The following is a 15480-nucleotide window of genomic DNA, read 5'->3' on the forward strand; positions in this document are numbered from 1 at the left end:
TGATTTATGCTTCAGAATGTCATTCTTGTTGGGCTTTTCAAAATAAAGACAATTAGTTTTAAAACCGTGCTAATTCGATACAATAAACAACTCAATAATTTCCAAATCAAAATATTTTACAAAATGATTAGTAACCATATGATATATGTTTGAATATACTCGTTTATGTTCAGTTATGTCAGTAAATATTTTTAATTGGAAAGGAAATACTCACTCGGCATTTCCGCCTTCAGGAGGAAACCCTGTCTAGTCCGCTTTTAAAAAATACATCTAAAACTGCGCAAACTAACCCATAATCTTTCCCTTTGAAAATAATATGTACAATAAAAAAAGGTACGTACCCCAACCAAATATTCTTTAAAACTGCTTTCTTTTCGATAGCAAAACTGGCATCGTTGACGTTGATTTATGCTTCAGAATGTCATTCTTGTTGGGCTTTTCAAAATAAAGACAATTAGTTTTAAAACCGTGCTAATTCGATACAATAAACAACTCAATAATTTCCAAATGAAAATATTTTGGAAAATTATTAGTAACCATAGGATATATGTTTGAACATACTCGTTTATGTTCAGTTATGTCGGTAAATAAATTTAATTGGAAAGGAAATACTCACTCGGTATTTCCGCCTCAGGGAGGAAACGCAGTCTAGTCCAGTTTAAAAAAATAAAAATAAAAAACTGCGCAAACTAACCCATCATCTTACAATTCGCCACACCTGACGCGCCTGCCAAATATGGGGGCTTTTTTTTGTGCATGTTAAGGGCCTCTAAAAGGCGTCCAAACGTATGAAAAAAAATAAAAAATGAAATGAAATAAAATATAACGTGTTTTATTTTTTGTTTTTTTTACAGCTATCGTCCCGCTCCAAACAGGACCTCAAACATGTGTCCGCGGCACTGCCTGACAGGAAGTCGACACGACGCTTCCAGGTAGCAATGTTAGAGGCGCTCTCGTTCCTCCTCGTGATCGACGGCTTTCCCGTCCAGCCGCATTCCTGGAGCGCGTTACCGTCTCCGGTCACGTTACCGACTTGACGTTTATTACAAATCAGGCGACTGATAACGTGTTGTCTCACAGTTCTGTGAGAACGGGTGTACCTAATGTTGTGTCCAGTAAGGCTGCATTCAAAATAATTCATCGAATGATCTAATATTTTATTTCTCTCCTACATGACGTTTTCTCCTTCCTAAAATAATAATACATTTCATCTATAGTGCCTTTTTGATCAGGAGATCTCAAAGGGCTTCTTTTTTTAACGGTATGCTACATGCGTTAGCATAAGCTAGGTACATTCTCCTGCTAGCTGACAATATTTTCAGCAAGTAAAACTTGAATAGTGTATTTGTGTTCTTATTATAATATATTTTTGAATCTATTATAATATTTTATGTATTTTTTTTGCTGTTACTCACAAAAGCAACTGACAATTTTAGCAACATGTTGTCATGATAGTTAGCATTTGTCGCTAAAGTTAGCATTAGCTGACAACACAAAGCTTTACGTAAGCCAGAGTTTACGTCATTACCCTGGAAAAGATAGCGTTTTTTAAAGCAGCCGCACTAAAGGCCCCTTTTAAGAAAATTTGCTTTGTCATTCAACTGCGAGAATCGGTTTGAATCGAGACTCCGGTTGAATCGAGAATCGATTCGAAATCGAATTAAATCCACAATTTTTGTAAGATTACCATCCCTGATGATGATACTACTTAAATATACTACAATTGTCCCGATAAATTAGTATTTTGGGACCAAAATATATTTCAAAACTTTTCAAAATAAAGGGTATTGTATTATTTTTGTCAAAATTACGAGGGACAAGCGGTCAAAAATGTTAATATATGCTTACTTCCTGTTTCAACATGTTCTATCTACACTTCTGTTCAAATGTAATAATCACTTATTCTTCTGATACTTTACATAAGTATGGCTGATACTACACATGTTGGTATCGATGCGATACCAAGTAGTTACAGGATAATACATTGGTCATAGTTAAAGTCCTCCTGTGTTTAGGAACTTGTTTCCTGAGTTGATATTTTATATTATTATAAATGATATTCCATTTCCAGGAAAACCGGAATTTGGTTTGTAACTTGAGAAAGTGTCAGCTTGAATGTCCAGGATGAGTGGAATGTGTTGATGTTGGAATGCTTTGAGCAGGTTGAAAAATGTGGGAATTGTGCAACTTGGAAACATGTCCCATTCATTTCAATAGGAACTTCCTGGAAATTTGGGAAATTGGAATTTGTTTGAAAATGATTAATAGCATGAATGAGCTGAATTGGTTGGTAATTGTTTAAATCGGTCGAGAAATGTTGAAGTAGTAACAGATTTTTAATTGAGAAATGGTGTTACGGAATTTCGGGGAAAAACGGGAATGTTTCTAGTTCCTAAACCAACTTGTTTGTTTGTCCTGACTAAGAAAAAAAAATTGACGGTGGAACAGTTGAAATGGTATGAAAAAAGGAAACGGAGTAGTCAAATGAAAAAGGTTGGAAATAGGGTTAGAAAAAGAAAAAAACAGGAATTCCTGGAAATTTGTTGAACGTGGAAAAATGGTAGTTTGAATGTCTAGGATGAGTTGAATGTGTTGAAGGTGGAATGGTTTGAATTAGATGAAAAATGTGAGAATTGTGGAACTTGGAAACATGTCCCATTCATTTCAATGGGAACTTCCTGGAAATTTTGGAAATTGGGATTTGTTTGAAAATGATTAATAGCATGAATGTCCTGAATGAGCTGAATTGGTTGGTAATTGTTTAAATCGTTCGAGAAATGTTGAAGTAGTAACAGATTTTTAATTGAGAAATGGTGTTACGGAATTTCGGGGAAAAACGGGAATGTTTCTAGTTCCTAAACCAACTTGTTTGTTTGTCCTGACTAAGAAAAATGTTTTGACGGTGGAACAGTTGAAATGGGATGAGAAAAGGAAAAGGAGTAGTCAAATGAAAAAGGTTGGAAATAGGGTTAGAAAAAAAACAGGAATTCCTGGAAATTTGTTGAACGTGGAAAAATGGTAGTTTGAATGTCTAAGATTAGTTGAATGTGTTGAAGGTGGAATGGTTTGAATTAGATGAAAAATGTGGGAATTGTGGAACTTTGCGCAATGGGAATTTCCAAAAAATGTGAGAATTTGGGGAAAAGCGTGAATTTTTTTGAAAATGGTAAAAAACTTGAATGGTCTGAATGAGTTGAAATGGTGGGAGTTGGAATTTTTCAAAGCGGGGAAAAAATGTTGAAGTAGTAACATGTGGAACTGAGAAATAGTATTACGGAATTCCTGGAATTTCGGGAAAACCGGGAAGTAGGAACAGTTTTTAATTGAGAAATGGTATTACGGAATTTCGGGAAAAATGGGAATGTTTCTAGTTCCTAAACCAACTTGTTTTTTCTGTCCTGACTAAGAAAAATGTTTTGATGGTGAAACATTTGAAATGAGACGAAAAAAGGAAAAGGAGTAGTCAAACGAAAAAGGATGGAAATAGGTTTAGAAAAAAAACAGGAATTCCTGGAAATTTGTTGAACGTGGAAAAATGGTAGTTTAATTGTCTAGGATGAGTTGAATGTGTTGAAGGTGGAATGGTTTGAATTAGATGAAAAATGTGGGAATTGTGCAACTTTGCGCAATGGGAATTTCCAAAAAAGGTGAGAATTTGAGGAAAAGCATGAATTTTTTTGAAAATGGTAAAAAACTTGAATGGTCTGAATGAGTTGAAATGGTTGGTGTTGGAATTTTTCAAATTGGTGAAGAAATGTTGAAGTAGTAACATGTGGAACTGAGAAATAGTATTACGGAATTCCTGGAATTTGGGGAAAACCGGGAAGTAGGAACAGTTTTTAATTGAGAAATGGTATTATGGAATTTCGGGAAAAATGGGAATATTTCTAGTTCCTGAACCAACTTGTTTTTTCTGTCCTGACTAAGAAAAATGTTTTGATGGTGAAACATTTGAAATGAGATGAAAAAAGGAAAAGGAGTAGTCAAACGAAAAAGGATGGAAATAGGTTTAGAAAAAAAACAGGAATTCCTGGAAATTTGTTGAACGTGGAAAAATGGTAGTTTTTATTGTCTAGGATGAGTTGAATGTGTTGAAGGTGGAATGGTTTGAATTAGTCGAAAAATGTTGGAATTGTGGAACTTTGCGCAAGGTGAATTTCCAAAAAAGGTTAGAATTTGGGGAAAAGCGTGAATTTTTTTGAAAATGGTAAAAAACTTGAATGCTCTCAATGAGTTGAAATGGTGGGAGTTGGAATTTTTCAAATTGGTGAAGAAATGTTGAAGTAGTAACATGTTGAATTGAGAAATGGTATTGCAAAATTTCGGGAAAACTGGGAATTTTTCCAGTTCAAAAAACAACTTTGTTTCTTTTCCTAATTAAGAGAAATGTTTTGACGGTTGAAATGGGTTAAAAAATGTAGGAGTAGTAGTGGCCAGAAAAAAAGGTGGAAATAGGACTTTGAAAAAACAGTAATTCTGGAAAATCATGGAAATTTTTTTAGCTTGGAAAAAAAGGTAGTTTAAATTTCCAGAATGGTGAAATGTGTTGAAGGTGGAATGGTTTGAATTAGATGAAAAATGTGAGAATTGTGGAACTTTGCACAATGGGAATTTCCAAAAAAGGTGCGAATTTTGGACAAAGGGAGAATTTTTTTGAAAAAGGTAAAAAACTTGATTGGTCTGAATGAGTTGAAATGGTGGGAGTTGGAATTTTTCAAATCGGTGAAGAAATGTTGAAGTAGTAACATGTTGAACTGAGAAATGGTATTGCAAAATTTCGGGAAAACTGGGAATTTTTCCAGTTCAAAAAACAATTGTGTTTCTTTTCCTAATCAAGAGAAATGTTTTGACGGTTGAAATATGTAAAAAAATGTAGGAGTAGTAGTGGCCAGAAAAAAAGGTGGAAATAGGGCTTTAAAAAACCAGGAATTCTGGAAAATCCTGGAATTTTTTTAACTTGGAAAAAAAGGTAGTTTAAATTTCCAGAATGGTGAAATGTGTTGAAGGTGGAATGGTTTGAATTAGATGAAAAATGTGGGAATTGTGAAACTTTGCACAATGGGAATTTCCAAAAAAGGTGCGAATTTTGGACAAAGCGAGAATTTTTTTGAAAAGGGAAAAAAACTTGAATGGTCTGAATGAGTTGAAATGGTGGGAGTTGGAATTTTTCAAACCGGTGAAGAAATGTTGAAGTAGTAACATGTTGAACTGAGAAATGGTATTGCAAAATTTCGGGAAAACTGGGAATTTTTCCAGTTCAAAAAACAACTTTGTTTCTTTTCCTAATCAAGAGAAATGTTTTGACGGTTGAAATGGGTTAAAAAATGTAGGAGTAGTAGTGGCCAGAAAAAAAAGGTGGAAATAGGGCTTTAAAAAACCAGGAATTCTGGAAAATCCTGGAAATTTTTTTAGCTTGGAAAAAAAGGTAGTTTAAATTTCCAGAATGGTGAAATGTGTTGAAGGTGGAATGGTTTGAATTAGATGAAAAATGTGAGAATTGTGGAACTTTGCACAATGGGAATTTCCAAAAAAGGTGCGAATTTTGGACAAAGGGAGAATTTTTTTGAAAAAGGTAAAAAAAACTTGATTGGTCTGAATGAGTTGAAATGGTGGGAGTTGGAATTTTTCAAATTGGTGAAGAAATGTTGAAGTAGTAACATGTTGAATTTAGAAATGGTATTGCAAAATTTCGGGAAAACTGGGAATTTTTCCAGTTCAAAAAACTATTTTGTTTCTTTTCCTATTTAAGAGAAATGTTTTGACGGTTGAAATGGGTTAAAAAATGTAGGAGTAGTAGTGGCCAGAAAAAAAAGGTGGAAATAGGGCTTTAAAAAACCAGGAATTCTTGGAAATTTTTTTAGCTTGGAAAAAAAGGTAGTTTAAATTTCCAGAATGGTGAAATGTGTTGAAGGTGGAATGGTTTGAATCGGTTGAAAAATGTGGAAATGGTGGAAGTTTGAAAAATGGCCAATTTATTTTGAATGGGGAAAAATGTTCAGGAAAACCGGGAATTCTGGGGAACTTTTCGGAATTTGTCAAGAAAAAGCCCGCGATTCCCGAATAGGTTTGAATTGGATGGAAAAAATGTGGAAGGTAGAGCGCGCCATATTCTGGAGAAGAAGAAGAAAAAGTGCCGTTTCTGCTTGTACGTGCTTTGTATGTGTGTGTGTGTGTGTGTGTGTGTGTGTGTGTGTGTGTGTGTGTGTGTGTGTGTGTGTGTGTGTGCGTGCGTGCGTGCGTGCGTGCGTGCGTGCGTGCGTGCGTGCGTGCGTGTGTGTGTGTGCGTGTGTGTGTGTGAACATAAAGGTACTGTGTTATGTGTGAGCGTGAGTGAGTGTGTGTGAACATAAAGGTAGTGTGTGTGTGTGTGTGTGTGTGTGTGTGTGTGTGTGTGTGTGTGTGTGTGTGTGTGTGTGTGTGTGAACATATAGGTACTGTGTTGTGTGAGCGTGAGTGAGTGTGTGTGAACATAAAGGTTGTGTGTGTGTGTGTGTGTGTGTGTGTGTGTGTGTGTGTGTGTGTGTGTGTGTGAACATATAGGTACTGTGTTGTGTGAGCGTGAGTGAGTGTGTGTGAACATAAAGGTTGTGTGTGTGTGTGTGTGTGTGTGTGTGTGTGTGTGTGTGTGTGTGTGTGTGTGTGTGTGTGTGTGTGTGTGTGAACATATAGGTACTGTGTTGTGTGAGCGTGAGTGAGTGTGTGTGAACATAAAGGTTGTGTGTGTGTGTGTGTGTGTGTGTGTGTGTGTGTGTGTGTGTGTGTGTGTGTGTGTGTGTGAACATATAGGTACTGTGTTGTGTGAGCGTGAGTGAGTGTGTGTGAACATAAAGGTTGTGTGTGTGTGTGTGTGTGTGTGTGTGTGAACATATAGGTACTGTGTTGTGTGAGCGTGAGTGAGTGTGTGTGAACATAAAGGTTGTGTGTGTGTGTGTGTGTGTGTGTGTGTGTGTGTGTGTGTGTGTGTGTGTGTGTGTGAACATATAGGTACTGTGTTATGTGTGTGTGTGTGTGTGTGTGTGAACATAAATGTACTGTGTTGTGTGAGCAAGAGTGAATGTGTGTGAACATATAGGTTGTGTGTGTGTGTGTGTGTGTGTGTGTGTGTGTGAGTGTGTGTGTGTGTGTGTGTGTGTGTGTGTGTGTGTGTGTGTGTGTGTGTGAACATATAGGTACTGTGTTATGTGTGTGTGTGTGTGTGTGTGTGAACATAAAGGTTGTGTGTGTGTGTGTGTGAACATATAGGTACTGTGTTATGTGTGAGCGTGAGTGAGTGTGTGTGTGAACATAAAGGTAGTGTGTGTGTGTGTGTGTGTGTGTGTGTGTGTGTGTGTGTGTGTGTGTGTGTGAACATATAGGTACTGTGTTGTGTGAGCGTGAGTGAGTGTGTGTGAACATAAAGGTTGTGTGTGTGTGTGTGTGTGTGTGTGTGAACATAAATGTACTGTGTTGTGTGAGCATGAGTGAGTGTGTGTGAACATAAAGGTTGTGTGTGTGTGTGTGTGTGTGTGTGTGTGTGTGTGTGTGTGTGTGTGTGTGTGTGTGTGTGTGTGTGTGTGTGTGAACATATAGGTACTGTGTTATGTGTGTGTGTGTGTGTGAACATAAATGTACTGTGTTGTGTGAGCATGAGTGAGTGTGTGTGAACATAAAGGTTGTGTGTGTGTGTGTGTGTGTGTGTGTGTGTGTGTGTGTGTGTGTGTGTGTGTGTGTGTGTGTGTGTGAACATAAAGGTACTGTGTTATGTGTGAGCGTGAGTGAGTGTGTGTGTGTGAACATAAAGGTAGTGTGTGTGTGTGTGTGTGTGTGTGTGTGTGTGTGTGTGTGTGTGTGTGTGTGTGTGTGTGTGTGAACATATAGGTACTGTGTTGTGTGAGCGTGAGTGAGTGTGTGTGAACATAAAGGTTGTGTGTGTGTGTGTGTGTGTGTGTGTGTGTGTGTGTGTGTGTGTGTGTGTATGGGTGTGTGTGTGTGTGTGTGAACATATAGGTACTGTGTTGTGTGAGCGTGAGTGAGTGTGTGTGAACATAAAGGTTGTGTGTGTGTGTGTGTGTGTGTGTGTGTGTGTGTGTGTGTGTGTGTGAACATATAGGTACTGTGTTGTGTGAGCGTGAGTGAGTGTGTGTGAACATAAAGGTTGTGTGTGTGTGTGTGTGTGTGTGTGTGTGTGAACATATAGGTACTGTGTTATGTGTGTGTGTGTGTGTGTGAACATAAATGTACTGTGTTGTGTGAGCATGAGTGAATGTGTGTGAACATAAAGGTTGTGTGTGTGTGTGTGTGTGTGTGTGTGTGTGTGAGTGTGTGTGTGTGTGTGTGTGTGTGTGTGTGTGTGTGTGTGTGTGTGTGTGTGAACATATAGGTACTGTGTTATGTGTGTGTGTGTGTGTGTGTGTGTGTGAACATAAAGGTTGTGTGTGTGTGTGTGTGTGAACATATAGGTACTGTGTTATGTGTGAGCGTGAGTGAGTGTGTGTGTGAACATAAAGGTAGTGTGTGTGTGTGTGTGTGTGTGTGTGTGTGTGTGTGTGTGTGTGTGTGTGTGTGTGTGTGAACATAAATGTACTGTGTTGTGTGAGCAAGAGTGAATGTGTGTGAACATAAAGGTTGTGTGTGTGTGTGTGTGTGTGTGTGTGTGTGTGAACATATAGGTACTGTGTTATGTGTGTGTGTGTGTGTGTGTGTGAACATAAAGGTTGTGTGTGTGTGTGTGTGTGTGAACATATAGGTACTGTGTTATGTGTGAGCGTGAGTGAGTGTGTGTGTGAACATAAAGGTAGTGTGTGTGTGTGTGTGTGTGTGTGTGTGTGTGTGTGTGTGTGTGTGTGTGTGTGTGTGTGTGTGTGTGTGTGTGTGTGAACATATAGGTACTGTGTTATGTGTGTGTGTGTGTGTGAACATAAATGTACTGTGTTGTGTGAGCATGAGTGAGTGTGTGTGAACATAAAGGTTGTGTGTGTGTGTGTGTGTGTGTGTGTGTGTGTGTGTGTGTGTGTGTGTGTGTGTGTGTGTGTGTGTGTGTGTGAACATACAGGTACTGTGTTATGTGTGAGCGTGAGTGAGTGTGTGTGTTAACATAAAGGTAGTGTGTGTGTGTTTGTGAACATAAAGGTACTGTGTGCGAGTGAGTGAGTGTGTGTAAACACAAAGGTGTGTATGTGTTAACATAAACGTAGTGTGTGTGTGTTTGTGAACATAAAGGTACTGTGTGTGAGTGAGTGAGTGTGTGTAAACACAAAGGTGTGTGAGTGTGTGTGTGTGTGTGTGTGTGTGTGTGTGTGTGTGTGTGTGTGTGTGTGAACATATAGGTACTGTGTTATGTGTGTGTGTGTGTGTGTGTGTGAACATAAAGGTTGTGTGTGTGTGTGTGTGAACATATAGGTACTGTGTTATGTGTGAGCGTGAGTGAGTGTGTGTGTGAACATAAAGGTAGTGTGTGTGTGTGTGTGTGTGTGTGTGTGTGTGTGTGTGTGTGTGTGTGTGTGTGTGTGTGTGAACATATAGGTACTGTGTTGTGTGAGCGTGAGTGAGTGTGTGTGAACATAAAGGTTGTGTGTGTGTGTGTGTGTGTGTGTGTGAACATAAATGTACTGTGTTGTGTGAGCATGAGTGAGTGTGTGTGAACATAAAGGTTGTGTGTGTGTGTGTGTGTGTGTGTGTGTGTGTGTGTGTGTGTGTGTGTGTGTGTGTGTGTGTGTGTGTGAACATATAGGTACTGTGTTATGTGTGTGTGTGTGTGTGAACATATAGGTACTGTGTTATGTGTGTGTGTGTGTGTGAACATAAATGTACTGTGTTGTGTGAGCATGAGTGAGTGTGTGTGAACATAAAGGTTGTGTGTGTGTGTGTGTGTGTGTGTGTGTGTGTGTGTGTGTGTGTGTGTGTGTGTGTGTGTGTGTGTGTGAACATAAAGGTACTGTGTTATGTGTGAGCGTGAGTGAGTGTGTGTGTGTGAACATAAAGGTAGTGTGTGTGTGTGTGTGTGTGTGTGTGTGTGTGTGTGTGTGTGTGTGTGTGTGTGTGTGTGTGTGTGAACATATAGGTACTGTGTTGTGTGAGCGTGAGTGAGTGTGTGTGAACATAAAGGTTGTGTGTGTGTGTGTGTGTGTGTGTGTGTGTGTGTGTGTGTATGGGTGTGTGTGTGTGTGTGTGTGTGTGAACATATAGGTACTGTGTTGTGTGAGCGTGAGTGAGTGTGTGTGAACATAAAGGTTGTGTGTGTGTGTGTGTGTGTGTGTGTGTGTGTGTGTGTGTGTGTGTGTGTGAACATATAGGTACTGTGTTGTGTGAGCGTGAGTGAGTGTGTGTGAACATAAAGGTTGTGTGTGTGTGTGTGTGTGTGTGTGTGTGTGAACATAAATGTACTGTGTTGTGTGAGCATGAGTGAGTGTGTGTGAACATAAAGGTTGTGTGTGTGTGTGTGTGTGTGTGTGTGTGTGTGTGTGTGTGTGTGTGTGTGTGTGTGTGTGTGTGAACATATAGGTACTGTGTTATGTGTGTGTGTGTGTGTGAACATATAGGTACTGTGTTATGTGTGTGTGTGTGTGTGAACATAAATGTACTGTGTTGTGTGAGCATGAGTGAGTGTGTGTGAACATAAAGGTTGTGTGTGTGTGTGTGTGTGTGTGTGTGTGTGTGTGTGTGTGTGTGTGTGTGTGTGTGTGTGTGTGAACATAAAGGTACTGTGTTATGTGTGAGCGTGAGTGAGTGTGTGTGTGTGAACATAAAGGTAGTGTGTGTGTGTGTGTGTGTGTGTGTGTGTGTGTGTGTGTGTGTGTGTGTGTGTGTGTGTGTGTGTGTGTGAACATATAGGTACTGTGTTGTGTGAGCGTGAGTGAGTGTGTGTGAACATAAAGGTTGTGTGTGTGTGTGTGTGTGTGTGTGTGTGTGTGTGTGTGTGTGTGTATGGGTGTGTGTGTGTGTGTGTGTGAACATATAGGTACTGTGTTGTGTGAGCGTGAGTGAGTGTGTGTGAACATAAAGGTTGTGTGTGTGTGTGTGTGTGTGTGTGTGTGTGTGTGTGTGTGTGTGTGAACATATAGGTACTGTGTTGTGTGAGCGTGAGTGAGTGTGTGTGAACATAAAGGTTGTGTGTGTGTGTGTGTGTGTGTGTGTGAACATAAATGTACTGTGTTGTGTGAGCATGAGTGAGTGTGTGTGAACATAAAGGTTGTGTGTGTGTGTGTGTGTGTGTGTGTGTGTGTGTGTGTGTGTGTGTGTGTGTGTGTGTGTGTGTGTGTGAACATATAGGTACTGTGTTATGTGTGTGTGTGTGTGTGAACATATAGGTACTGTGTTATGTGTGTGTGTGTGTGTGAACATAAATGTACTGTGTTGTGTGAGCATGAGTGAGTGTGTGTGAACATAAAGGTTGTGTGTGTGTGTGTGTGTGTGTGTGTGTGTGTGTGTGAACATAAAGGTACTGTGTTATGTGTGAGCATGAGTGAGTGTGTGTGTGTGAACATAAAGGTAGTGTGTGTGTGTGTGTGTGTGTGTGTGTGTGTGTGTGTGTGTGTGTGTGTGTGTGTGTGTGTGTGTGTGTGTGAACATATAGGTACTGTGTTGTGTGAGCGTGAGTGAGTGTGTGTGAACATAAAGGTTGTGTGTGTGTGTGTGTGTGTGTGTGTGTGTGTGTGTGTGTGTATGGGTGTGTGTGTGTGTGTGTGAACATATAGGTACTGTGTTGTGTGAGCGTGAGTGAGTGTGTGTGAACATAAAGGTTGTGTGTGTGTGTGTGTGTGTGTGTGTGTGTGTGTGTGTGTGTGTGTGTGTGAACATATAGGTACTGTGTTGTGTGAGCGTGAGTGAGTGTGTGTGAACATAAAGGTTGTGTGTGTGTGTGTGTGTGTGTGTGTGTGTGTGTGTGAACATATAGGTACTGTGTTATGTGTGTGTGTGTGTGTGAACATAAATGTACTGTGTTGTGTGAGCATGAGTGAATGTGTGTGAACATAAAGGTTGTGTGTGTGTGTGTGTGTGTGTGTGTGTGTGTGAGTGTGTGTGTGTGTGTGTGTGTGTGTGTGTGTGTGTGTGTGTGTGTGTGTGTGTGTGTGTGTGTGAACATATAGGTACTGTGTTATGTGTGTGTGTGTGTGTGAACATAAATGTACTGTGTTGTGTGAGCATGAGTGAGTGTGTGTGAACATAAAGGTTGTGTGTGTGTGTGTGTGTGTGTGTGTGTGTGTGTGTGTGTGTGTGTGTGTGTGTGTGTGTGTGTGTGTGAACATAAAGGTACTGTGTTATGTGTGAGCGTGAGTGAGTGTGTGTGTGTGAACATAAAGGTAGTGTGTGTGTGTGTGTGTGTGTGTGTGTGTGTGTGTGTGTGTGTGTGTGTGTGTGTGTGTGTGTGTGAACATATAGGTACTGTGTTGTGTGAGCGTGAGTGAGTGTGTGTGAACATAAAGGTTGTGTGTGTGTGTGTGTGTGTGTGTGTGTGTGTGTGTGTGTATGGGTGTGTGTGTGTGTGTGTGTGTGTGAACATATAGGTACTGTGTTGTGTGAGCGTGAGTGAGTGTGTGTGAACATAAAGGTTGTGTGTGTGTGTGTGTGTGTGTGTGTGTGTGTGTGTGTGTGTGTGTGTGTGAACATATAGGTACTGTGTTGTGTGAGCGTGAGTGAGTGTGTGTGAACATAAAGGTTGTGTGTGTGTGTGTGTGTGTGTGTGTGAACATAAATGTACTGTGTTGTGTGAGCATGAGTGAGTGTGTGTGAACATAAAGGTTGTGTGTGTGTGTGTGTGTGTGTGTGTGTGTGTGTGTGTGTGTGTGTGTGTGTGTGTGTGTGTGTGTGTGTGTGTGTGAACATATAGGTACTGTGTTATGTGTGTGTGTGTGTGTGAACATATAGGTACTGTGTTATGTGTGTGTGTGTGTGTGAACATAAATGTACTGTGTTGTGTGAGCATGAGTGAGTGTGTGTGAACATAAAGGTTGTGTGTGTGTGTGTGTGTGTGTGTGTGTGTGTGTGTGTGTGTGTGTGTGTGTGTGTGTGTGTGTGTGTGAACATAAAGGTACTGTGTTATGTGTGAGCGTGAGTGAGTGTGTGTGTGTGAACATAAAGGTAGTGTGTGTGTGTGTGTGTGTGTGTGTGTGTGTGTGTGTGTGTGTGTGTGTGTGTGTGTGTGTGTGTGAACATATAGGTACTGTGTTGTGTGAGCGTGAGTGAGTGTGTGTGAACATAAAGGTTGTGTGTGTGTGTGTGTGTGTGTGTGTGTGTGTGTGTGTGTGTGTGTATGGGTGTGTGTGTGTGTGTGTGTGAACATATAGGTACTGTGTTGTGTGAGCGTGAGTGAGTGTGTGTGAACATAAAGGTTGTGTGTGTGTGTGTGTGTGTGTGTGTGTGTGTGTGTGTGTGTGTGTGAACATATAGGTACTGTGTTGTGTGAGCGTGAGTGAGTGTGTGTGAACATAAAGGTTGTGTGTGTGTGTGTGTGTGTGTGTGTGAACATAAATGTACTGTGTTGTGTGAGCATGAGTGAGTGTGTGTGAACATAAAGGTTGTGTGTGTGTGTGTGTGTGTGTGTGTGTGTGTGTGTGTGTGTGTGTGTGTGTGTGTGTGTGTGTGTGTGTGAACATATAGGTACTGTGTTATGTGTGTGTGTGTGTGTGAACATATAGGTACTGTGTTATGTGTGTGTGTGTGTGTGAACATAAATGTACTGTGTTGTGTGAGCATGAGTGAGTGTGTGTGAACATAAAGGTTGTGTGTGTGTGTGTGTGTGTGTGTGTGTGTGTGTGTGAACATAAAGGTACTGTGTTATGTGTGAGCATGAGTGAGTGTGTGTGTGTGAACATAAAGGTAGTGTGTGTGTGTGTGTGTGTGTGTGTGTGTGTGTGTGTGTGTGTGTGTGTGTGTGTGTGTGTGTGTGTGTGTGAACATATAGGTACTGTGTTGTGTGAGCGTGAGTGAGTGTGTGTGAACATAAAGGTTGTGTGTGTGTGTGTGTGTGTGTGTGTGTGTGTGTGTGTGTGTATGGGTGTGTGTGTGTGTGTGTGAACATATAGGTACTGTGTTGTGTGAGCGTGAGTGAGTGTGTGTGAACATAAAGGTTGTGTGTGTGTGTGTGTGTGTGTGTGTGTGTGTGTGTGTGTGAACATATAGGTACTGTGTTGTGTGAGCGTGAGTGAGTGTGTGTGAACATAAAGGTTGTGTGTGTGTGTGTGTGTGTGTGTGTGTGTGTGTGTGAACATATAGGTACTGTGTTATGTGTGTGTGTGTGTGTGAACATAAATGTACTGTGTTGTGTGAGCATGAGTGAATGTGTGTGAACATAAAGGTTGTGTGTGTGTGTGTGTGTGTGTGTGTGTGTGTGAGTGTGTGTGTGTGTGTGTGTGTGTGTGTGTGTGTGTGTGTGTGTGTGTGTGTGTGTGTGTGTGTGAACATATAGGTACTGTGTTATGTGTGTGTGTGTGTGTGAACATAAATGTACTGTGTTGTGTGAGCATGAGTGAATGTGTGTGAACATAAAGGTTGTGTGTGTGTGTGTGTGTGTGTGTGAACATAAATGTACTGTGTTGTGTGAGCATGAGTGAATGTGTGTGAACATAAAGGTTGTGTGTGTGTGTGTGTGTGTGTGTGTGTGTGTGAGTGTGTGTGTGTGTGTGTGTGTGTGTGTGTGTGTGTGTGTGTGTGAACATATAGGTACTGTGTTATGTGTGTGTGTGTGTGTGTGTGTGTGTGAACATAAAGGTTGTGTGTGTGTGTGTGTGTGAACATATAGGTACTGTGTTATGTGTGAGCGTGAGTGAGTGTGTGTGTGAACATAAAGGTAGTGTGTGTGTGTGTGTGTGTGTGTGTGTGTGTGTGTGTGTGTGTGTGTGAACATAAATGTACTGTGTTGTGTGAGCAAGAGTGAATGTGTGTGAACATAAAGGTTGTGTGTGTGTGTGTGTGTGTGTGTGTGTGTGTGTGTGTGTGTGTGTGTGTGTGTGTGTGTGTGTGAACATATAGGTACTGTGTTATGTGTGTGTGTGTGTGTGTGTGTGAACATAAAGGTTGTGTGTGTGTGTGTGTGAACATATAGGTACTGTGTTATGTGTGAGCGTGAGTGAGTGTGTGTGTGAACATAAAGGTAGTGTGTGTGTGTGTGTGTGTGTGTGTGTGTGTGTGTGTGTGTGTGTGTGTGTGTGTGTGTGTGTGTGTGTGTGTGTGTGAACATATAGGTACTGTGTTATGTGTGTGTGTGTGTGTGAACATAAATGTACTGTGTTGTGTGAGCATGAGTGAGTGTGTGTGAACATAAAGGTTGTGTGTGTGTGTGTGTGTGTGTGTGTGTGTGTGTGTGAACATACAGGTACTGTGTTATGTGTGAGCGTGAGTAAGTGTGTGTGTTAACATAAAGGTAGTGTGTGTGTGTTTGTGAACATAAAGGTACTGTGTGCGAGTGAGTGAGTGTGTGTAAACACAAAGGTGTGTATGTGTTAACATAAACGTAGTGTGTGTGTGTTTGTGAACATAAAGGTACTGTGTGTGAGTGAGTGAGTG

General features: G+C 40.5%; 1 protein-coding gene across 1 annotated transcript in view; it reads left to right on the forward strand.

Moving 5' to 3' along the window:
- Positions 1-227: 227 nt before the first annotated feature.
- The window catches only part of LOC133610203 (huntingtin-interacting protein 1-related protein-like), a 132080-nt gene continuing 116827 nt past the window's right edge, over positions 228-15480 (forward strand). The window contains exons 1-2 of the mRNA XM_072914173.1: positions 228-333; positions 855-932. The gene's annotated coding sequence lies outside the window, so the exon portion shown is untranslated. The remainder of the gene's footprint in view (positions 334-854; positions 933-15480) is intronic.

Source organism: Nerophis lumbriciformis, linkage group LG11, assembly GCF_033978685.3.
Source record: "Nerophis lumbriciformis linkage group LG11, RoL_Nlum_v2.1, whole genome shotgun sequence".
NCBI classification, from domain to species: domain Eukaryota; kingdom Metazoa; phylum Chordata; class Actinopteri; order Syngnathiformes; family Syngnathidae; genus Nerophis; species Nerophis lumbriciformis.